Below are 26144 nucleotides of genomic sequence, written 5' to 3'. Positions count from 1 at the left end.
TAGTAATCAATTTTGTTTGGATTAAGTGAGTAATAACTGCCGACACCTCTAAGTGTCGTTCGTAGTCTGTAGTTATAATCAAAGTCTCCTGGAAGGAGAGCGAGAGTTTGTGTATAGATCTATACGGGGGTGACTCCCCCACACCTCAGCTGTTCGCTACAGTTAGACTCGGCCAGTCTAGGGTGACAAAATCTTAAGATCAATTCCGGCGTACATTAGGATGCCAAGACAGACGAACTAGTCATTATTATGCATGGTTATAACGACTCACGTAATTAAATAAATCCAATACCATCCGAGTAATCAAGGAAGAGTAATCAAAATCACTCGTTGTGGCGATATAACAATTTGAAATAATTATATTATGTTATCGGAAAACATCGAATTTTTCGAGGAAATCAACACCACTCGCTTGTATTTTTCAATAGCTATAATGCAAAACTTCCCATTTATACACGTTTTGAAATCATTCATGCACCAACTTATGGATCTTCACACTTTGGTAAACATTTGTCTTTTCAGAAAGTATCGGATTTTCTGGGTTTTATAAACTACACAAATCATTTTTATCACAACCCTGCTTATGAACTCACCAACATTTCATATGTTGACGTTTTTCAAAATAAATTGTATTCTCAGGTAACAGGTAAGCTGAAGGGTAATATCAAGTATGTTAGGATGTTATGTTTTGAAAACTCTCAAACAATTAATGCTATGGATATGTAATATTTAAACAATGTATTGGATGTGAACAATGTCAATCGTTATGTATTAATGCATGGTGAAGTTTATGTTGTGTTTCATGTATAATCATCGTGATGATATTCAATTTAAGTCAGGCGAGCCCTCAGGCGTTTCCGCAGTCTGGTTCGAGGGTATGACACATACCCACAACCTTATGTATTCAATCTTTTTTGACCTCTATCTTCGCTCTCTCTTTTATATTTTATTAAACCTACAGTCAACCCCCATTATAGATTCCCTTAAAGGTTATATGTATATTTATCATATAAAATATTATATATATATACACACACACACACACACACACACACATATATATATATATATATATATATATATATATATATATATATGGTGGGTTTCGAGCCTAGTCAAAGAACAAAAAAAATGTGCAGCGGAAAAAACAATTATGATCTAAGAGACTTGAAACAACAGATCAAACTCAACAATTCAAGCAACTTATAGGAAATAATAGATATAATCATACCTTTGTTTTCTTAATGGGTTTCTTCTTTTGACTAGTTAGTTGATTGGACAAGAGAACCCAACTGAGAGTTCCTCTTTTGTAATCGCACCCAAGAAACAAATTAGAAGTATATCTAAGCAATCCTCGAACTATGAGTTGCAAACCGAATCGAAAACTCGATTCTCCGGCAGGCCACGACATGGTGATCAAGTTGCAACGTCATAGGAACTATACTTCAGGATTCTTTAGCATTTTGAGGGTTCCAAACTTTGATAGTTGAAAGGTATTTTTCACAAGTGTCAAAATCGGATTTGGAGCCCTTTTCATATAGGGTGTGATTTGAAACCCTAGAGATAATTAACAAAAATATAATTATAACTATCTATGGAATTCAAATCATTATGGAATATTCCATATTCCGTTATTTTTTATTTTACTAATTAAACTAATGATTAGTTAACAAAACTATTCCCTCATATAAATATTTTTTCAGTTCTGCTTTATTTTATTATTGTGTGTAACCTAAAAGAATACTACTACTTATAGTAATATTAACGGGCTTATTATAATTACGGGCAGTAATCTCCATCAATATATACCATGTTAAGTGTTAGCATAGGAACTGTAGTATAAAACTCAAATTATAAATAAGGTTAGATTCATGTGATACCACTTATTTTTGTGAGACTGTGAAACTATTTTTTTCTAGTGAAATCTTCTAATATTCTAGTGTTTATAAAATATAATATATGTAATATTCTAATAATCTAAAACAATATTGTTAACACATTTTAGATTGAAATATTTTAAAACCTATAACGATCTAAAAAAATTAGATCAGTTCCAAATAAACTTTTATATATATATATATATATATATATATATATATATATATATATATATATATATATTAATTTGAGTTTGATACTAGATTTCCTATGTTAACACTTAGGTAGTCATATTTTTTTTTTATAAAGATTTGTACTTGGCTTATAATTAAGTCTAAAATTTTAAAAGAAAATATATTATCAGTTAAAGAATATTTTATAGCAAAACATTAAACGTCTTTCAAATGTCATATGCATGACCCATAATAAAATTCTGAAATATGACACTAACATGTAGACATGACTCATTATCACCATTTAGTGGTTATAAAATAAAGTAAAAAGTCTTTTGTTTTATCATTAAAATTCACAAAGGAGTTTATTGGGTTGGTGGATGTGGAAACTTGGGTCTGTGAAATGTGCAAAACACAATTATATCATGGTCTGTTTCTTATTTTTTATTCAAATTGGCATGCTTAGGCGACTACAAAACTAGAGACTTCAACATTAAAAGAAAACGTTTCAATCTCAACTTCTCAAGTGGGAGACATCTGTGCCCATTATATCCACTTTACTTTCTTTACTTCATTTTTTTTTTCTTTGCAAAGTTTGAAGTGATGATAAACTTTGGGTTTATATTAATGATTCGTTAGTTGAAAAACAAAACCAAGTCACCATGATGCCATAAATTTTTATTGTAATTTTATATGTCACGCCTCATCGTTTTTTCATTGTGCCAAGGTCATCGCATCAATCCATTCTTGATATGATACAATCATACAAGTAAAAGTTGGCTTCACTTTAGAGGAAAAAGTATAAATGGTGTTGATTGATTTATTAGCTTTGAAAAAAAAAATACAATTTTGAAAGCGAAAATCTGAAATGTCGAATGAAACCAAAGTTGCATCGATTGTGCTTTAGATTGGATGATGAAGCTCCCGCTGTTTCAGGTTAGAGAGAGGGGTAGGGTGGGTGGGCTCAATTCTTTTTTATTTATGTATTTTTTTAAATTAAAAATATATTAAAATAAATATAACGAAAATAAAAACAAAGCGTATTTTCTTTATTTTATTAACACTTAACATAATTTGTTAAATAAGTTAGCTACAATGACCGTTGGTGTGTAAAGCATTCACATAAAAAATATTTCATAAATACTTATTTAGGGACAAATTCAAAACCATAAAGGTCATTTGTGAAATTTTATGTTGTTGATAAAGTATAACACAAGGTGTATGATATAGTTTTTCCTTCGAATGAATATAGGTTAAATATATTTTGAATATGGAAGGAAGTTGTTGATAAATTATAACACAAAGTGTATGATATAGTTTTTCCTTCGAATATGAATATAAGGCTTTGGTACATGAAGTAGATAGCAATGTTCATGTAACAAAACACATACAATTTTATATTACCAACCTCTAATAGTACATATTTTAATTTAGATAATTAACAATAGTGATGTGAGACATTTATAAGATGTTGATAAAAAAAAAATACCAACCTTTATATTTCATCTCTTTGTTTTTAAAATTCAGTATTAGTTCTCTCTCTCTCTCTCTCTCTATATATATATATATATATATATATATATATATATATATATATATATATATATATATATATATTGATGCAACATCGGTTCCGGGAGGATTACCCTAGTATAAGGAAAACTGAATCAGAATCTGTAGTCACACACAAAGAGAGAGACGACGTTAGTCGCTTCCCGGGAGGACGCTATCGACGATCAAGTCATTGAGTGGTCGGTCAAAAGTACAGGTGTATGAGAGTTTGAGAGTATAAGAGGCGATCCATGTACCTGGGTTATGTCGGTCCTTTTATAGTTAGGGTTTAGAGTACCTAGTGTGGGGAGCCTCTAAGCGGATCTGTCAGAATGCAGGGACAATGATTGGTCGAGCTGTCCTCTAATTGCTCTTTTAGACCGTTGATTGGAGCAGAGAGAATATTTGTTAATGACACGAGCACTCACATGCACTAATATTTTCTATCGCGCCATTTCCACCTAGAACATGTGCATAACAAGTAAACCATTGGCATTGGGCCGGTCTACTAACCGGCTGTCTCATACAAATGCTCGTAAATATCGTACGTCTTGATAGATAATCAACTTTCGTGGTTATTCATGAGGTGGCTTCTCAGCTAAAGGTAGTTTCGCGAAACCTTGGGCGATGCGGCTAAAGTCTCGCTGTTACACTATTGTTGTCGCACGACGTGTGTGTGTGTGTGTGTGTGTGTGTGTGTGTGTGTGTGTGTATATATATATATATATATATATATATATATATATATATATATATATATATATATTGTGGGACCATTCGACAGTGGCTTGGCGGACGGTTGGGGTCAAGCGGTTAATCGGTTTAACGAAAATTTAATCGGGGACCCTAAATTACTAAGAAAACTATTTTAAAAAGTGATATATCTTAAGAAAATTAGTATTTGAAAATTTAAAAGTTTTAAATTTGAAAAATTCAAATATTTGGTATAATTTTAGAAAATTTGAATATTTAAAAATTTAAAATGTTGAAATTTTATAAATTTTGGTGTAATGTTTGAAAATTTGAAAATTTGAATTTTTAAACTTTTCCCACCTAGGAGCGCCAAGGAGCACCTACCCGAGTTTGATCGATATTGACCAATTTCCTACAAGCACCCCTAATCGTAATCGGTTGCAGACCACCAAACGATTAATCTCCGATTAATCAGCCGTCAAAGCCGATTTCTACTGAAGAGTGTTTAAAACAAGTTTTGAATATGAAATCAATCACTAAAAGCAATAAGAGCACGATACGTAAATAAGATCTAATTGGCTCATTTACGTCTGAAAGTGTACACGACCTCGAGAGAGTTTACAAGAAAATGAACAGTGAAAAACTTACTCTCTACCCCTATACTTACTCTATTATTTATAGAGTGTTACAGACGGACAAAAAATATGCAAGGACTAGACATTGGACTTCGACATCAACATATGCCTTGCAAAATACATACACTTCGAAATACATGACTTCGCACCCAAATAGACTTACACTAATTTCAACTTCTCACTATACATTTTGCACCCTACAATCTTCCCTTTAGTGAGAAAAGACGAAATCATGTCATTAGCTTCATAGTCTGAAGAAGTACACCGCGAACCTCCATATACTAAAGTTTTGTCTTTCGAATCTCAGCCTTGTCAACTGCTTCATTCCTTTTGCAATTGTTGATTCGAACAAGAAGGCTTGTATACTGAGAATTCGTATACCTCTCTGCATCACATGCTTGAAACAAAAACTTTGTCATCCTCCCATTCTTGTTTTTGCCACGAACACCACTCCTAGAGGTTGATGAATGATTTCCCCATCTTCATACTCGTCAATGTTAATCTTCCCCTTTAGCAATGATTGAGGAACTTTCGAACTCTTGTTGACAGCCATAGCCAGCTCAATACCAGTGATTGTGAGGCAATCATAATAGTTATCAATGAACAACTAAATATGAGCAATGCCAATGAGAAAATCATCCTTTTTGTTTTCTGGCAGCTTCAAAACATCAACATTACTTAAAATCCTTGTCATAGTGACCAATTCATTTAAGTTCATCAATGAGAATTCAGCAATCGGAAAATCACAGACCACATTATTCGCTCTGACAACCATATAGCAAAAATTCTGTAGTATGCCTTTGAACAATTTCTCACGCGAAATAGACATCACTTTTATGATCTTCACTGATGACCACACATCCTCCTTGCTTTTCCCCAAGACTGCATGAAATCGCATCTTCAGTCTTTGTATTCTTCTTTATTATTGAAGTGATTGACTAACTTGTATTGACATGATATGTACATCTTATGATTTATCGAGAAATCAAGTTGATTAAAATCAGAGTGCTCAAACTCATAACTCTTCTTTGGTACTTTCGAAAGTACTCAAACTTCCCAATTGAAACGATTTACTCAATAGTTTCATAACACCAATGCTTGTTGGGATCACCCTTATGCAAGTAGTGGATCATTCTGCCTTCTCCTCAATATGCTATTGATTTGACTTTGCCTTTCAATCTCCAAGGCTTGTTGCTTTTTCTTTTCTTCTTCTGAAGGAGTCACCACAACACTTTTTCCTTTGTCCCCCTGATTATCTTTCGAAGGAGGTGGCATAGAGCTCGAACCAGAACCTCCAACACTTTCGCTTATAACAATCCCTTTCGTAATTGGTCTTGTTATGGTAGTTGTCGAAGTTGTTGTTAATGAAATTGGAAGTGAAGTGGGTATCTGAGTGGAGATCACCTTCCCAACAATCGCTCCTTTATCTGTATCTTTCGAAGATCCAACGCCTCCACATCCTTTCTCTCCCCCTTGTGACACTTGCTTCGTAGGTGGAGCATTAGTTGGTAAGAGAAGAACCAACTTAAGGATGGGAGAAATCTCCTCTTTGAGATTAGCCTCGATAGACGAAATCAACTGAGAAATTGATTATTGAGAAACAGAAGATTGATTCGAAAGAGCAACTTTAGAAATGGTTTCCCTGATACTACTTAAGAATTCCTCCAATTTAGAAAACACCTTAGAATCTTCCTTTGATTTCACATAAAGCTTTGTCGAATAAGCTGAATTGTATTCAACCAACTTCACAATGGCATCAACAACAATAGTATTCTTTAGCCATCTCCGATTTAAGTTCAGCCATCTTGAGATCCACAGACTCTTTCATAGTCTTCACATGCTCAACAAAAAATTCATGACGCTCCTTAGCAACATCAAGGAGTTTTTGAATCTCGTACTCAAAACTTTTGGCATGAAATTCCAGCCTTTCAACTTGTTGTTTCTAAATATTTTCCACCAAATTTCTAAGACGATTCTCCTGAGACTTTAAAATGTACTCCATTTCGACCCTAAAAACAAAGTTTCGACCCCCAGTATCTGCTTGGATATGTAAAAGAGAATTGAGTTTATTGTTGAGGATCTTGAATTGTTTACCTGACATAATCAAATTACCAGGAACATTATCCTCCAACAAATCAAATTGTAAGTCAGCAAAAGAAACCATGATGTCATCATCATTCGGTTCCTCTTCTAGAACTATTCTCCCAGCTTCAGTGGATTGCGAAGAAAAGAGAGTAGTAATGGGTTCATGCATTATGGTGGAATAAGTTGGTGATATGGTGGAAACAGGGAGTGAAGATGGGATATGTGAGGATAATGGTGGTAATGAAGTTTATGTGTCAAGTGTGGAAGTTTCAATGGTGGATGAAAGTATGATTGATCTAGGAATAATAGATTTATGTTTGACTTTAAGTACCAAAAGCTTCGTTTGCAACAAACCTTCACTCTTGTTGAAATTTATGTTTGTATCAGATACGTTCACATTTATGTTTGAGGTTTGAACCTCCTCCGTGTAGGACTCAGTTTGCGAAACCTCGGGTGGTATGATCGTGGTCTTCTCAGGGATAGATGTAAACGTAGGATCGCTGCAATTGATGTTTTTATCCGTATTTGATACGTTTACATTTGCCCCTGGATTTCCACTCTCCTCGAAAATCGATGTGACAGGAGAATCCCTTCGAGGTCACCCAAGCCTAGAGTCATCAATGTGAATATCAGACCATTCGTTGTCACTTCCATGATCTGTTTCTACAATGACTTTGTCAAGTGGATCTTCAAGTTGTCCCTTCTTCTTCTTAATCTTTTGAACAATTTCTCGGGCTTGACGTTTCTTTGAAGCAGGTAAAATAGGAACAGAAATGTCTCAAAATAGCACACCTCGTCTGTTAAACTGAGGTTTATGAATATTCTTTATACTCCTTTTTGAAGAATGAGTATGCGAAGACTCATGCTAGGGTTGTGCAATGATATCAAATTCAAGTTCTGGAACCGATGGCCTAATAGGAGAATGATGAGGTCTCTTGGCTGGCTTCTTAGTGCGTTTGAGAATGCCAATCTTCGAAGGAATAACTTCCTTAAATACTTCCTCCTCCACATGTTCTTCAATAGGTTTGGGTTGCACAGTCTACTTCTTTTTCTTTGGTGCTTTAATAACCTTCGACGAACCCTCAGTCCCTTTCGGAAAAAGAACTCCAACCAAAAAATTTATATTAATGGATGCCAAATACTGAACAAGAATTGGGTTTGCATGATCAATTCGCTTCAGCATCTCTTCTGGAATGCGAGCAACACTTGGAAAAAGTATTGGATCATCAACAGCCAATTTTGTATCCTGCAAAGTCGAAAACTCAGCTTTTTTATCTTCTGAGGGAACAAAAATTCCTTCCTATTCATAAACCTGCTTGAGGATTCGACTCCAATATTGTGCATAAGAAACACCATTCGACACATTGGTGTGAGTAATAGCCAAGCCAAATTCCTCCCAAAGTTGAGTAACATAGTCAACATTCAAATCATATTAGATACCAACAATCATCGCATAAACTTCCAATTTCACCTTATCAAACCCTGAACTACGACCAGTCAAGCATCGCAGTATAATACCAAATAGAAAATTCCTAACATAGGGAAGACTAGACTTGTGAAAAAGACTAATCCCAGTAAGAACAGGTTGATGACACATCTCATTTACCATATGAAGAACAAGTTCATTCGTAACTTCATAAAAAGTAACTGAGAATGGTAGCTTCATAATTTGGACAAACTCTTTCTTGGTTAGCTTTCACAACTTGTTGTTTGTTAGTTGGAAGGTAACAACCTTAATTGTTTTGTTGAATACTATCGTTAAACCAGCAAGAGATAACCATGTCACTGAAACAGCAAATGATGATGATAACATAGTTAAAAGAACAGAGTGATTTAGGGATAAATCAACATCTGTAACTGTTCAGGGTATTGATCAACAATAGGTAGTAGACGAAGATTCTAACTTTGAATCTTCAAAAAGGGTTGTGAAATTTCTTATTCATTGGTGTTGTTTGAAGGATCAACATTTACGTTAGGATCCGCCATTGTTAGGTTTGCAAAGGTTGTTTGAAGACGACGAGCTTTGGAGAATTTTAGGTAAAATTTGATAAGAGAGCATAAGGTCTTCAAATAACACCACCAATTTCCTTTAATACTCGTCAAATAATTTGAATTTGAACTGGTAACCAATAAGATACTGCCATGTGTTGCATTGGTTATGGAACTAGTCTCCACAAAAATCTCCACATTAGAAAAAGTGATAACCACTATTTCCTCAAATCCCGTTAGATACTGAACCGTCACGTCCGTCAGATCTTTCGTTGCTTGCAACCAGATAAGAACCATCACAAGTTTCGAACTATTGGACAAGGACATCGTATGGTTTCGACATCAAGAGAATACCATGCCTTCACTTTGAGGTAAGGCTCACCCACTTTTCGAATTGTAAAGGGAAATCATATGCCAGACTTTGCGAAATCTAGGTTCCGAGTTGGTAATACCCAAAACCTCAAGGATTTCAGTGCGAATGTGTGCCAAAGATTGAGTGAGAATCAATTGAAAAAAATGTGCTCTTAGTGATATCAAATAACATTTGATAGTTTAACATCCCAAGTCCAGGTATACCTTGTAACCCTTGGTCTTTTGAGTACTTGTCTATTTTATCCCTTTTTGAGAAAAGGTGGTGAATGAGTACACGAGGCGTACGCAAGTGTACGCTCAGCGTACTCATATGCGTGTTTTAGACGCGGAAGCCACCTAGTACGCTGGGCGTACTAGAGGGTACGCTGGGCGTACTAGGCCTAGAGTGAAAACCCTAATTTTGGGTGTGTCCCTATATAAAGGATATGATGGCCTCATTCCTGGCCACCATTCTCAGACAGCAAACCCTCTTAAACCCTAAACCTTCGTTCATAGAGCTTGTGAGTGCATTTGAGAGCCTTTGGGTGATTTTGTGTGTTCTTGGAGTGAAGAAGAAGCTTTGGAGAAGAAGGAGTGGGAGTCCAGGCCTTTGAATCTGAGCATATCTGTGTTGGGAGCTTCATATAGAGGTATAAAGCTTCAAGCTTTCACACTCTTTTGATTTGTGCATCATAGTAGAGTATTTTAGGGTTTTTGTCCCAAAAGTGGGAGACTTTATGAGATATTGAACTCCAGAGATTATGATCAACCCCTTTGAGTGTATTTAGTGGTGTAGTGTCATAAAAACCAAGACTTGGACGTTGGAATCAAGCCATGCATGAGATATGAACATTTTGAGCTAAGAAAGTGAGGGTTTTGTGTGTTTGTGCCTTATCAGCGATGCAAAGGCTTAAAGTCACTGACTTTATGGAGTAAGAGCTATTAGGGAGTCCAGATCTGTGATATGAGCCAAGGTGTTAACTGATTAAGACCAAATGAGTAGAAAGAGGGAAACTGGGACGTACACTAAGCGTAATCCCAGTATGCGCAACGTAGAGGTCGAGCATCCCCGATGCGTACATGGCAGTAGAGTACGCCCAGCGTACTCTCTACCGTTGAGTTTTTGGTTGACTGATAGGGTTTTGTCAATTTGTGGACTATTAGCGCCAAGGAGGGGTAAAATGTTATTTTCCCCTTCTGTGAGTTTGTAGAAGGGTTAATCTAGCTTCTTGAGAGCCGTTATTAATTAGGGATAAGTATCGTATGTGTTAGGCGGAGGCTAGACCGTTGATTCTAGTTCGAGGTTATCCGAGTCTTACGAGGTGAGTCTTCTCACTATACTTACCATGAGTGGTATCTTTGTGTGACCGAGGTGTCTTATGTGCTTATTGTGATATTCTGCATTATGTCTTTGTGATTTATGCTGAGTATTATTATTATGAGCGTGCTAAGGTAGGACCGAAGGGTCCACCCGAGTTGTGGGACCGGAGGGTCTCCACTGAGACACATTCACCGGAGGGTCGTATTGAGTTAGCCTCAAGTGGCTAATGTGATGAGTGTGGTATTTTGGGGAACTCACTAAGGTTCGTGCTTACCGTGTTACATGTTATGTGTTTCAGGTACTTCTCATAATCGCGGGAAAGCACCGGCTTGATTATACACAAATCTGCGTTGGAAAATATGTTTTTGGAGGATCCTGGATTTATGATAAACAATTTTGAAATATTTGTTAATGAATTGAAACTTGTGATTTTTGAGAAATATGTGTTTTATTATGTTTTACAATGAAAAATTTGGTTGAAAGTTTACGGTGTTACAAGTTGGTATGAGAGCCTTGGCTTGAGGGATTCGGATGCACCTCCAGGTGTGTTTGGACTCAAACTGAGGATTTGAGAAATTTTTTTCAAAAGAGATAACTTTTCTAAAATAAGAAAGAGTTTAAGAGAAAACGAGTTGGAGCAGTGTGTACAATCAGCCAGAGCCCGAACAGTGATTTCCCCAAATATCTTACTTTCTGTGTTATGAGATATTTAAGAGATATTATTATGCATGCTAAAGCGTAGGCTCGGTACTTCATATGTTAGGACTAGAGTTGCCTGATTTGTGATGCCTTAGCCTAGGAGTTTCTGTTATCTATGATGTGCTTTTGAGTATGAGCTGGGTAAGATTATTTAGTAGGAGTCACCTCAAGAGGGTTTTGAGTTGAGGGAAAAATATAGGAGAGACACCTAGATGAGCTTGTGAGGGGTCTACTGAGATGGTAGTCTGTGATTCATGAGATGTAGAGTACTTGTGAATTGGGATCCTAGGAGGAGGACTTGGGGTGACTACAGGTTGGTGTGGAAGGTAGTATTGGGCCCGTACTACTGGAAGCACCGGATCTGTAGGCAGTTCAAGTAAGAATCCTTAGGATGCTAATGAGAAAGTAGGGGTGAGTGAGCGAGTGTGAGTATACTTGAGCGAGTCTCTGATGATTTTGTGTTGTGTTTCAGAGACATCATGGTGGGTAGACGCCACACCCCAGAGAGCAGTGGAGTTAGCGATGATGAGATTCACAGGATGATTCATGACGAGGTGGCTGCAGCCATCCGAGAGGCTATTCCGGAGATGTTTGGGTCTATTAAGACCAACCTGATGGACACATTTGATGAGCGATATGCTGCTGTTTTTGAGGCGGCTGCTGCTGCAGCCACCGCTGCTGCTAGGCCACAGGGAGGTGACTCGTTGTTGTATCGGGAGTTCAGCAACACGAAGCCACCAAAGTTTGATAGGAATCAGGATCCGATTGCTGCGATGAGATGGACTCTGATATCGAGGGGTGTTTCTCACTTGTTCATGCCCAGAGCATTTGAGGGTTCGGTTCGCGTTGAACCAGCTTCGCTTGGGAGCGAAGGACTGGTGGAAGTTTGTGACAGCTAGTTTTACTCCTGCAAAGCATACTGCAGTGTCATGGGAGAGATTTATGCTAATGTTCCGAGATGAGTATGTTCCCCCGGTGGAGAGGGAACGGTTGGCCCAGGAGTTTCTGTCTCTCAAGCAGAAGACAGACTCGGTGACTGAGATTACACGGATGTTTCACGAGAGGGCGTTGTTCTGCCCTGAGCATGTGTCTTTTGAGAAGGAAAACATGAGCTGGTATTTAAGCATTCTGAGGAGGGATATTCAAGATTTCGTGGTGAACTCGTCTTATCGGAAATTTGCCGAGCTTCAGGCAAATGCCCGGAGGAGGGAGATCGAGATGGAGACTCAGGCCAGGGAGGAGGCGGAGTCTAAGGGGAGAGATCGGAGGTCGGCACAGTCGCAGCCGGCAGCGAAGCGTGCTAAGCCCGCTGATTCGAGAACAGGAGGCCATAAGGGCCACACTTGTGGCAAGTGCGGCAAGAGTCATGAGGGATCTTGTCAGGCGGGGATTTGCTACAAATGTGGCAAGGAGGGGTATATGGTGAAGGATTTCCCCAAGGGATTTGCAGTCTGCTTTCACTGGAATCAGACCGGCCATTGGAAGGTCGAGTGCCCTCAGCTTGGTCAGGGATCAACCCAGGATTCCACTCCTGCTGCTTTGCGTGCGATTGATAGTCGGCCGATGACGGCAGAGGCTCTGAGGGCTCGTAGGAGAGCTTTTCAGCTGACTGCGGAGGATGTCCGCACAACACCTGATGTCGTGGCTGGTACGTATTTCCTTATTTATTTATTTTTAGATTTATTATGCTTATTTTGTGCCATATTTAGGTACATTTCTTGTGAGTTCTGTACCTGCCTTTGTGTTATTTGATTCGGGTGCGAGTCGATCCTTCGTGTCTTTAGCTTTTAGTCATCACATCAATGTCCGACGTGAGGAGTTGAGTCGACCTCTGACGGTTTCTATAGCTGATGAGCATGCGGTTTTTGCTACTGATGTATTCCGAGGATATATGCTGGAGATTTTTGGTGTCGAGTTTCCGATTGATCTGGTACCGTTTACGATGGGTGATGTCTGTGTCATTGTGGGCATGGATTGGTTGAGCCGTTTTGGAGCAGTGATCGACTGCGAGTGTCAGTTGGTGACTATACGAGACCCTAGTGGGGGAGTGCTTACAGTGTATGGAGAGGGTACCAGATCAGGGTCCACTTTCTGCTCTGCTGCCAGGGCGAGGAAGAGTCTACAGCAGGGTTGTGTGAGCTTTTTAGCATATGTGATGGATACACGGGTTGCCACAGAGAGGCCGAGTTCTATCCCCGAGGTTCCAATAGTGTGTGAGTTTCCTGAGGTTTTTCCCGAGGAGTTGCCGGGTGTGCCTCCTGAGAGGCAGGCGGAGTTCCGGATTGATTTAGTTCCAGGTGCATCACTTATTACCAAGGCACCTTATCGCCTTGCGCCATCAGAGATGCAGGAGTTATCCTCACAGCTCCAGGAGCTGCTGGGGAAGGGTTTTATCAGACCGAGTAGCTCACCGTGGGGAGCGCCAATCCTTTTTGTCAAGAAAAAGGATGGTTCACACCAGATGTGTATTGATTACCGGTAGTTGAACAACCTGACGTTCAAGAACCGTTATCCACTTTCGAGGATCGACGATTTATTCGATAAGTTGCAGGGGGCATCTTGGTTTTCCAAGATTGGTTTGAGATCTGGTGATCATCAGATGAGAGTATGCGAGGAGGATATTCAGAAGACGGCGTTTAGAACTCGTTATGGGCATTACGAGTTTGTGGTGATGCCTTTCGGGCTCACCAACGCACCGGCAACGTTCATGGATCTCATGAACCGGGTGTGTTGGCCTATGTTGGACCGGTCGATGATCGTGTTCATCGATGACATCTTGGTGTATTCGAGATCTAGAGAGTAACATGAGGATTATCTGCAAGAGGTTCTTGGGGTATTGAGGTCGGAGAGGCTGTATGCCAAATTCTCAAAGTGTGATTTCTGGTTATGAGAGGTCCAGTTCCTGGGACACCTCGTTAATCAGAATGGGATATTGGTCGATCCGGCCAAGATTGAGGTAGTTATGCGATGGGAGGTGCCGAGATCCCCATCCGAGATCAGGAGTTTTCTGGGATTGGCCGGCTATTATCTGAGATTTATCAAAGATTTCTCCAATATTGTGGTTCCTCTCACCTGAGCAGCAGACATCATTCGAGACTCTTCGCCAGAGACTGTGCGAAGCTCCGGTGTTAGCCCTTCCGGAGGGAATGGAGGACTTCGTGGTCTATTGTGATGCATCTATTTCAGGGATGGGTGAAGTGTTGATGCAGAGGGGTCACGTGATAGCTTATGCGTCGAGGAAGCTGAAGCCTCATGAGACGAGGTATCCCACCCATGATTTGGAGTTAGGGGCGGTGGTGTTCGCCCTCAAGATTTGGCGCCACTATCTTTATGGTGTCCGGTGTACCATATACACGGACCATAAAAGCCTGAAGTATCTGATGGATCAACCTAACCTGAATATGAGACAGAGGAGATGGTTGGATGTAGTGAAGGACTATGACTGTGAGATCTTATATCACCCAGGCAAGGCTAATGTGGTAGCCGATGCCTTGAGTCGCAGAGCCGAGAGCGGTCCGATCCGGGATGTGTGTATGAGGATGATGGTGATGAATCCAGTCTTAGATACCATCCGAGAAGCTCAGGTGGAGGCTGTGAGGCCGGAGAACCGCAAGAGAGAGCGTGTGATTGGGCAGGTGTCCGAATTTGTGACGGATAGTCGTGGGCTTATGACTTTCCATGGGCGGATTTGGGTGCCCTATTCAGGTGGAGCTCGTCGTGTATTAATGGAGGAGGAGCATAGATCGAGATTCTCGATCCACCCAGGGGCCATTAAGTTGTATTTGGACCTGAAGAGAGACGATTGGTGGCCCTGTATGAAGAGGGACGTGGCATGGGTTGTAGAGAGGTGCTTGACCTGTCGTCGGGTTAAGGCGGAGCACCAGCGTCCACATGGTCCTTTGCATCCTTTAGAGATTTCCCAGTGGAAGTGGGAACAGATTTTTATGGACTTTATCACCAAGTTACCGAGGACTGCGCGTGGGGCTGACGCGATATGGGTGATTGTGGACCGGCTGACGAAGAGTGCTCACTATCTTGCTATCAGTGAAAGCTCTTCTGCAGAGAGACTAGCCGAGACTTATGTGAGAGAGGTGGTAGCTCAGCATGGAGTGACCTCGATAGTGTCAGATCGAGACGTGCGTTTTACTTCCAGGTTCTGGAAGAAATTTCATGAGGAGTTGGGTACCCGGTTGCATTTCTGTATCGCATACCATCCGCAGACAGACGGGCAGAGCGAGCGGACGATTCAGACGCTTGAGGATATGCTGCGAGCATGTGTGATGGACTTTGGAGGAAGTTGGGACACTTATTTGCCCTTGGCTGAGTTTTCGTACAACAACAGCCACCATTCTAGCATTGGTATGCCGCCCTTTGACCTTCTCTACGGGAGGAGGTGTCGGACTCCCATTTGTTGGGGAGAAGTAGGGCAGAGAGTGATGGGTGGCACTGAGATAGTGTTGAAGACGACTGAGCAGATTCAGTAGGTCATACAGAGGTTACTGACGGCCGAGAGTCGCCAGAAGAGTTATGCAGACAGGCGACGATCCGAGCTAGAGTTTCAGGTTGGAGATTTTTTCCTCTTGAAGGTATCCCTATGGAAAGGGGTGATCCGATTCAGGAAACGGGGGAAGATGGGGCCCCGATACATCGGTCATTTCAGAGTGACCGCCAGAGTGGGTAGCGTAGCATACCTGTTGGAGCTACCTGCATAGTTGAGTCAGATTCATAACACCTTCCACGTGTCCCAGTTGTGGAAGTGTGTAGCCGATGAGATGGCAGTGGTACCCCTCGAGGACATTCAGGTGGATGCGAGCCTGAATTACATTGTGAGGCCGATCGCGATTCTGGATCGAGAGGTGAAGGTTCTGAGGAACAAAGAGGTGCCCCTGGTTTTGGTCTAGTGGCAACACCGGAGAGGGTCCGAGTTGACTTGGGAGCCGAAGTCTGAGTTGAGAGAGTAGTATCCAGAGTTATTTACGGAGCATGATTTCGAGGGCGAAGTCTGATTCTAGTGGGGGAGAAATGTAACATCCCAAGTCCAGGTATACCTTGTAACCCTTGGTCTTTTGAGTACTTGTCCATTTTATCCCTTTTTGAGAAAAAGTGGTAAATGAGTATGCGGGGCGTACGTAAGTGTACGCTCAGCATACTCATATGTGTGTTTTTGACGAGGAAGCCACCTAGTACGCTGGGTGTACCAGAGGGTACGCTGGGCATACTACGCCCAGAGTGAAAACCCTAATTTTGGGTGTGTCCCTATATAAAGGATATGATGGCCTCATTCCTGGCCACCATTCTCAGAAAACAAACCCTCTTAAACCCTAAGCCTTTGTTCATAGAGATTATGAGTGCATTTGAGAGCCTTTGGGTGATTTTGTGTGTTCTTGGAGTGAAGAAGAAACTTTGGAGAAGGAGTGAGAGTCTAGGCCCTTAGATCTGAGCATATCTATGTTGGGAGCTTCATATAGAGGTATAAAGCTTCAAGCTTTCTCACTCTTTTGATTTGTGCATCATAGTAGAGTATTTTAGGGTTTTTGTCCCAAAATTTGGAGACTTTATGAGATATTGAGCTCCAAAGACTATGATCAACCCCTTTGAGTGTATTTAGTGGTGTAGTGTCATAAAAATCAAGACTTGGACGTTGGAATCAAGCCATGCATGAGATATGAGCATTTTGAGCTAAGAAAGTGAGGGTTTTGTGTGTTTGTGACCTTATCAGCCATGCAAAGGCTTAAAGTCACTGACTTTATGGAGTAAGAGCTATTAGGGAGTCCAGATCTGTGATATGAGCCAAGGTGTTAACTGATTAAGACCAAATGAATAGAAAGAGTGAAACTGGGACACACACTGAGCGTAATCCTAGTACGCGCAACATAGAGGTCTAGCATCCCCGATGCCTGCATAGCAGCAGAGTACGCCCAGCGTAGAGAGCTGGTACGCACAGCGTACTCTTTGTCGTTGACTTTTTGGTTGACTTTTAGGATTTTGTCAATTTGTGGATTATTAAGGCAAATGAGGGGTAAAATGGTCTTTTCCCCTTCTATGAGTTTGTAGAAGGGTTCATCTAGCTTCTTGAGAGTCGTTATTAATTAGGGATAATTATCGTATGTGTTAGGCGGAGGCTAGACCGGTGATTCGAGTTCGAGGTTATCCGATTCTTACGAGGTGAGTCTTCTCACTATTGTTACCATGAGTGGTATCTTTGTGTGACCGAGGTGTCTTATGTGCTTACCTGTGTATTGTGATATTCTACATTATGTCTTTGTGATTTATGTTGAGTATTGTTATTATGAACTTACTGAGTTAGGACCGGAGGGTCCACCCGAGTTGTGGGACCGGAGGGTCTCTGCTGAGACACATTGACCGGAGGGTCGTATTGAGTTAGCCTCGAGTGGCTAATGTGATGAGTGTGGTATTTTGGGGAACCCACTAAGCATCGTGCTTACTCTGTTACGTGTTATGTGTTTCAGGTACTTCTCAGGATCGCGGGAAGGCACCGGCTTGATTGTACAGACATCTGCGCTGGATATGTTTTTGGGGGATCCTGGATTTATGATAAAAAATTTTGAAATATGTATTAATGAATTGAAACTTGTAATTTTTGAGAAAATGTGAAATGTGTTTTATTATGTTTTACAATGAAAAATTTGGTTTGAAAATTTACGGTGTTACAAGTTCGTATCAGAGCCTTGGTTTGAGGGATACGGATGCACCTCCGGGTGTGTTTGGACTCAAATTGAGGGTTTGAGAAAAATTTTCAAAAGAGATAATTTTTCTAAAATAAGAAAGAGTTTAAGAGAAAAAGAGTTGGAGCAGTGTGTACAATCAGCCAGAGCCCGAACGGTGATTTCCCAAAATACCTTACTTTCTGTGTTATGAGATATTATTATGCATGCTAAAGGGTAGGCTAGGTACTTCATATGTTAGGACTAGAGTTTCCTGATTTGTGATGCCTTAGCCGAGGAGTTTCTGTTATCTGTGATGTGCTTTTGAGTATGAGCTGGGTAAGAGTATTTAGCAGGAGTCACCTCGAGAGGGTTTTGAGTTGAGGGAAAAATCTAGGAGAGACACCTAGATGAGCTTGTGAGGGGTCTACTGAGATAGTAGTCTGTGATTCATGAGATATAGAGTACTTGTGAATTTGGATCCTAGGAGGAGGACTTGGGGTGACTACAGGTTGGTATGGAAGGTAGTATTGGGCCCGTACTACTGGAAGCACCAGATCTGTAGGCAGTTCAAGTAAGAATCCTTAGGATGCTAAGGAGCAAGTAGGGCGAGTGAGGGAGTGTGAGAATACTCGAGCGAGCCTCTGATGATTTGTTGTGTTTCAGAGACATCATGGTGGGTAGACGCCACACCCCAGGGAGCAGTGGAGTTAGCGATGATGAGATTCGCAGGATGATTCATGACGAGGTGGCCGCAACCGTTCGAGAGGCTATTCCGGAGATGTTTGGGTCTATTAAGACCACCCTGATCAAGACATTTGATGAGCGATATGCTGCTGATTCTGAGGCGGCTGCTGCTGCAGCCACCGCAGCTGTCGCTGCTGCCAGGCCACAGGGAGGTGACTCGTTGGTGTATCAGGACTTCAGCAACACGAAGCCACCAGAGTTTGATGGGACTCAGGATCCGATTGTTGCGATGAGATGGATCTCTGGTAACGAGGGGTGTTTCTACACTTGTTCATGCCCAGAGCATTTGAGGGTTCGGTTCGCGCTGAACCAGCTTCGCTTGGGAGCGAAGGACTGGTGGAAGTTTGTGACAGCCAGTTTTACTCCTGCAGAGCATACTGCAATGTCATGGGAGAGATTTACTCTGATGTTCCGAGATGAATATGTTCCCCCGGTGGAGAGGGAACGGTTGGCCTATGAGTTTCTATCTCTCAAGCAGAAGACAGAGTCAGTGACTGAGATTACACGGATGTTTCACGAGAGGGCGTTGTTCTGCCCTGAGCATGTGTCTTCTGAGCAGGCACGCATGAGCTGGTATTTGAGCATTCTGAGGAGGGATATTCGAGAGTTCATGGCGAACTCGTCTTATCGGAAATTTTCCGAGCTTCAAGAAAATGCTTGGAGGAGGGAGATCGAGCTGGAGACTCAGGCCAGGGACGAGGCGGAGTCTAAGGGGAGAGAACAGAGGCCGGCACAGTCGCAGCCGGCAGCGAAGCGGGCTAAGCCCGCTGATTCGAGATCAGGAGGCCAGAAGGGCCGCACTTGTGGCCAGTGCGGCAAGAGTCATGAGGGATCTTTCCGGGCGGGGATTTGCTACAAATGTGGCAAGGAGGGGCATATGGCGAAGGATTGCCCCAACGGATTTGCAGTCAGCTTTCACTATAATCAGACCGGCCATCGGAAGGCTGAGTGCCCTCAACTTGTTCAGGGATGAGCCAAGGGTTCCACTCCTGCTGCTTTGCGTGCGATTGATAGTCGGCCGGTGAAGGCCGCGGCTCCGAGGGCTCGTGGGAGAGCTTTGCAGCTGACAGCGAAGGAGGTCCGTGCAACAGCTGATGTCGTGGATGGTACGTATTTCCTTATTTATTTATTTTGAGAATTATTGTGCTTATTCTGTGCCATATTTAGGTACATTTCTTGTGAGTTCTGTACCTGCCTTAGTGTTATTTGACGCGTGTGCGAGTCGATCCTTCGTGTCTTTATCTTTTAGTCGTCACATCAGTGTCCGACGTGAGGCGTTGAGTCGACCACTGAGGGGTTCTATAGCTGATGAGCATGCGGTTTTTGCTACCGATGTATTCCGAGGATGTGTGCTGGAGATTTTTGGTGTCGAGTTTCCGAATTATCTGGTAGCGATTGCGATGGGTGATGTCTGTGTCATTATGGGCATGGATTGGTTGAGCCGTTTTGGAGCAGTGATCGACTACGAGCGTGAGTTGGTGAATATACGAGACCCTAGTGGGGGAGTGCTTACAGTGTATGGCGAGGGTACCAGATCAGGGTCAGCTTTCTGCTCTGCTGCCAGGGGGAGGCAGAGTCTACAACAGGGTTGCGTGGGCTTTTTAGCGTATGTGATGGACACGCGGGTTGCCACAGAGAGGCCGAGTTCTATCACCGAGGTTCCGATAGTGTGCGAGTTTCCTGAGGTTTTTCCCGAGGAGTTGCCGGGAGTGCCTCCCGAGAGGCAGGCGGAGTTCCGGATTGATTTTGATCTAGGCGTGACACCTATTGCCAAGGCACCTTATTGGCTTCTGTTGTGGAAATCGGGACACATGTTTGTTTCTTTGATTGTTGGCTTACTAATTTTCCATCTAACAATTGACATCCACATGTTGTGTTTTTGCGATCAAGTTGACATCCACCTAGGTCTGCGGTTTAGAAAGTTGGTATAAAGAATCTTTTTTCCGAAGGATGGCAAAGACCCAATGAAACTGTTCCTTTGATAGTGAAATATGTTCTTCACAGCATTAAGATGGGGTTCTCTCGGGTTCGATTGGTACCTAGCACAGCTACACACAGCAAACATGATATCAGTTTGACTCAAATTTAAGTATAAAAGTGAACCTATCATGCTTCGATGTGTAGTTAGGTCCACAGCTGGCTTGTCCAACGAAGGATTCAAGCGTCTTCCAACTGCCATCTGTACTTTCAGTTTTAAGTTATTCGTCATCTCAAATCTTTCAAGCTGGTTGTACATGTATTTTTCCTGAATTATGAAGATGCCTTCCCTGCTTTGACGAATATGTAAACCTAGAAAATTATTAATTTTTCCCATCATGCTCATTTCGAACTTGCTTTTCATAAGCTCATCAAATTCCTTCGATAACAAAGGGTCAATTGAACCAAAAATTATATCGTCGACATAAATTTGAACAAGCTTCAGGTGATTCCCAACTTTCTTTCGAAATAATGTAGGATCAACTGATCCATGTTTAAATTTAGCAATTTTCAAAAAATTGGTTAAGGTTGCATACCGGGCACGAGGTGCTTGTCTCAACCCATAAACTGCCTTATCTAGAACATAACAGTAATCAGGATACTTATCATTGACGAAAACAGGTGGTTGTTTGACGTAGACTGTTTCCTCTAATACACTGTTTAGGAATGCACACTTGACATCCACTTGATACACATCGAAATGTTTATGTGCTGCATAAGCAAGAAAAATTTGAAGAGCCTTGAGTCTTGCGACAGGCGCAAAGGCTTCCTCATAATCTATTCTTTTTTGTTGAAACCTTTAGCAACTAATATTGCCTTATTTTGAATCACATTACCTTCTTTATCAATTCTATTCTTGAAATTCCATTTTAACCTAATTAGCGAAACATCCTTTGGTTTTGGAATTAACCTTCGAACTTTGTTTCGTTCAAATTCTGCCAGTTCAGATTGCATTGCAACAACACAATCTAAGTGTTCTAATGCAACCTTTACTATTTTGGGTTCAGGTTTCAAAATAAACACGTTAAACATACAGTATTCCTGATGAACATTGAGTACTTCATTTTTAGCTCGAATTTATGCTCCTGTCATGACTCTAGCATGTGGATCTCCAAGAACTTGTTCCTTTGGATGACTATGTGTCCATTTATCCATTGGTGGATATGCAGGGTCAAAATCTAAATATGCAACTTCGAATACATCATCCGCTTCTGAACCTTCACCTGCATTCGAAACATTGTCAACGACATCATGAAACTCATTAGTTTGATCGTTTGGATTATTAGGAATCGACCCATTTAGCTCCCCTCAACTAATGGATTCGAATTGAGATGCTCCCCCTCGACATCATCATAGTTCTGCACATGCTCCCCCTCGACTTGAGATGTAGTTCGCTGATGCTCCCCCTCAATAGTTGAATCATGAGTATTACCATGTAATATTGAACTCAAGTGATCCCCCTCCACTGAATCACCCATCGAAATCGGTACGCGTTCGACTCACATGGGAGGTTGAGGTAGAATGAGAATTATCTTCTTCCCTAGTAACAGTCGAATCATCTGAATGCTTTGATTCTTCACGAATACGATTGTCATCAACATGGTCTTCAACATCTATAGCTCTACCTGCAATACTAAAAATCAAATCATAGTCAACATCATAAGAATTCATGATTTCTGACTCATCATTCATTTAAAAAATGATTGGATTTTTTACAAATGACTGTTCAACTCATTTAACGTGATAGTCATCGAAAGTAAGATTGAAAGTTTCCTCGATCTTTCTCATTCATTTATTCAACACCCGATATGCAAAGGAATTATGCGAATACCCCAGGAAAATTCCTTCATCAGCCTTTGAATGAAATTTAGAAAGATTGTGTCTAAGATTCATTATAAAGCACCTGCATCCAAAAACATGAAAGAATTTAACATTAGGATTTCATTTGTTAATGATCTCATAAGGTGTGACGTTGAAATGATGATGAATAAAAGAACGATTTTGTGTAAAACAAGTCGTCAAAACAGCTTCTGCCCAAAGATATTGAGGAAGATTTGCATATGTAAGCATAGTTCTTTTAGCTTCGCATACAAACCAATTCCTCCTTTCAACTACACCAGTTTGCCGCTGTGTGTAATGAGACGAAAAGTTATGCGAAATTCCCAATTCAGTCAAGAATAAATCAAGAATTCAATTTTTTAATTCTGAACCATTGTCACTCTTAATTCTTCGAACATTCTTCCTCAAACTCAGCTCGATGTTTTTGATGAAATCAATCATCACTTGAGCTATTTCAGACTTTTGTTGAAGAAAGAAAACCTAAGTAAACTTGGAAAAATCATCAACAATGACCAATATATACTTCTTCTTATTGAGAGTCTCAAACGTCGAAGGTGCACATAGATCAATGTGAAGAAATTCTAAAGATTCGGTAATCTTGGAATCTGTGACAATTGGATGACCTTGTCTATGTTGCTTTCCCTGTTCTCAAGTAGTACACAATGAATCGTTATCAAATTTTAATACAGGTAAGCGTCGAACTAGATCATGTAAAACCAGCTTATTTAGATTTTTGAAATTCTGATGAGAGAGACGACGATGCCATAACCACCAAAGATCTGATGAAGCTTTTGACAGAAGACCCACATAGGGAACACCAACAATAGGTTTCATGTCGAGCGTGAACATGTCTCCCTTTCTTTTTGACTTAAGAAGTATCTCCTTTGTTTCTTTGTTAGATATCATGCTTCCTTTGTCATTGAACACAACTTGATTACCAATGCCCACAACGAGTTGTTAGATATCTCCTTTGTTTCTTTGTTAGATATCATATTATGTTGTAAGTCTTTGACATACGCCACTCTATTTAAAGTGAATTTTCCATTTGTCACCTTGCCATATCCCTTGAATTTGCATTTGTTGTTGCCAAACTTCACTACTCCTGCATTATCTAGCTTTCGATAAACTTGTAACTTCTCCTTTCGCCAAGTCATGTGACGAGAGCAACCACTATCAATGTACCAATGCTCATCGTATTGCTCGTTACATAGTACCTGCGATCATTCAGAAGAATTTAGGTCCCTAAGACCTTTTGGGTCCTTGAACACTAGTTTGAAATGCATTATGAAAAGATGAACCTAGTACCCAATTTCAATCCTATGCTTTTAAACTATCAATTAAGTGAATTTCGACAGATTTGGGCATTGAAATGTAATCATTCAATGGGAAAGGTTCAACATTGATTTTCCTTTTTTCCATCCTCAGTTCGATGTCCTTCATCCTTCTTCTTGGTAATTTCTTTCCACTTTTTCATAGATGGAATCGACTCCTGTGATGACGAGCTTCCATATATCGAATCATTTAAGTAGGTCTCGTAAGCAGACTTGATTTGCTCTCGAGAGTACTTTCCCGACTGATATTGTTTTCGTTTTCCTTCGAGCCAATGATTGATGTTTTTCACATCAATTCTTCCCTTCGCAAAAGATGATTTCACCTTCTGTTTCGACTTATGATTTGGAAAGTGTGGATTTATGGGCTTAAAAAGTTCATTTTTCTTTCCTTGAACATCCAATTTCTCAAAATTTTGTTTTGGAAAAGATGGTTTTGGTGAATTTTGAAATCTATTTTGGTATTGATTATTATAACCATCAACATTTCGATTGAAAACATTTTGTCCTTGTTGAAAATGTCTTTGTCCATGGGTTAGATTGAAATATCTTTGTTCATTATTTCAAACAAAACTCTTTTGATTTTTGTTTTGAGCAAACCTTCCATTTTCACGATTTGGACCAAAATTTCTTGGACGTTGATTTTGAACAAATTTTCCATTCCATGTTTTTGAACATTTTGAAACCGAACTTGATTTTGAACATTAGTTTCACTTTTTGAAAAATTATTTTGCTTTTGAGATGGCTTATTTTGAAGAGACGCCTTATTTTGAAAAACTGTCTTAACATGTTCAGTTGATTTTTGCTTAAAAACCTTTTTTTTAAAAGCTTTGACATTTCTCCAATAAAATTTGTTTCGAGCTTTTGTAGTCGAAATACCTTCCTCACAAACAAAAGTTTCAACACTTTCCTTGAAAACTTGTGTTTTTGTCTATTGAGATTTCGAAATAGTTTCTTTGGTTTGATTAAAAACACTTGATTTTTCCATTTTTACTTCCCAGACACGTTTTGGTTTTTGTGTATGAAAAGTTGTTGAGGTTTTATTCATACCATTTTCAACTGTTCTTTGGTTCGAATAGAAACCATCTTTTGTCAAATCTTTATTATCTTCCTCAACCAGTTTGTTTATTTCTGGATTCACCTTGTCACCATTTCAAGAAGTGACAAATACTTGATTTGGAAATACAACCTCATCTGTACATTTAAATGATGGATAAACAACTGAATTAGATTCCAGATAATGTGGACCTTTGTCTTTCAACACCTTTTTGAACTCCTTTGATTCTTCATAGACTTGTTCGACAATGATTCTAGGAATATGTGTTTCATTCGAAACATCATCCTCATCTCTTTCATAGTCTTCCACTACAACTTGATCAAAAGGATCACAAACTTTCGACGTAGAATGTTGATCACTGTTAACCTTCACCATTGAATCATGACATATTTCTTTGCCTTTTACCATCGAATTGACATTAATAACAGATAATTGAGAACAATCAACAATTTCCTCTTCCTCAATTTCACTAATATTATCATAATCATCTTCGATATCAACGAAACTTTGTTGAGAGTCTAATGTTGAATTCTCAATCATTTTCAAAATTTTAACTTGTTCATTTTTAGTTAGAGTTTCATTAACTATATGCACAAGTTCATCAGCATTTAAGTATTCATCAATCTTAACTACTCCATATGCATACGAGTCATTAGGAACTTTATCAAACTCAAAAATTTTCTTTTCACAGTCATAAGACGTAACATTTACTTCTTCTCTTTCATAAGCTAAAAATGGTAGTAATTTTCGTTGTTGTTCTTTGCAAATATCTGAAGAATGATGCAATTCAGTAAGCTTAACATACAGACGTTTTGCGGAGTTACAGTAGATATTTATTTGTTTAACTAACAAAATATTATCATTTCTAACCAAATCCTATATACTGTAATGTTTCGCAATTGAAGCTCTAAGTTCTCTATCACACTCTTCTTAACCTCCATCTTATCTCGAATTTCATATAGTAACGATTTTGATTGCTCATCTTCTCTACTCATGGAAATCAACATATCATTCATATAAGAAAGAGTATCATCAAAATCTATCAAAACTGCATGATAAGTATTAGAGAGAATATTAAGAGATTCAAGAAGATTACGTACCTTCACAGTTATTGAAGATTTTTCGGCTCTAGTTTAGACAAAGCATGTTCCGGTGA

This window comes from Lactuca virosa, chromosome 4 (genome assembly GCF_052849685.1).
Source record: "Lactuca virosa cultivar CGN04683 chromosome 4, Lactuca_virosa_CGN04683_v6, whole genome shotgun sequence".
Classification (NCBI taxonomy): domain Eukaryota; kingdom Viridiplantae; phylum Streptophyta; class Magnoliopsida; order Asterales; family Asteraceae; genus Lactuca; species Lactuca virosa.
This window is presented reverse-complemented; position numbering follows the sequence as displayed.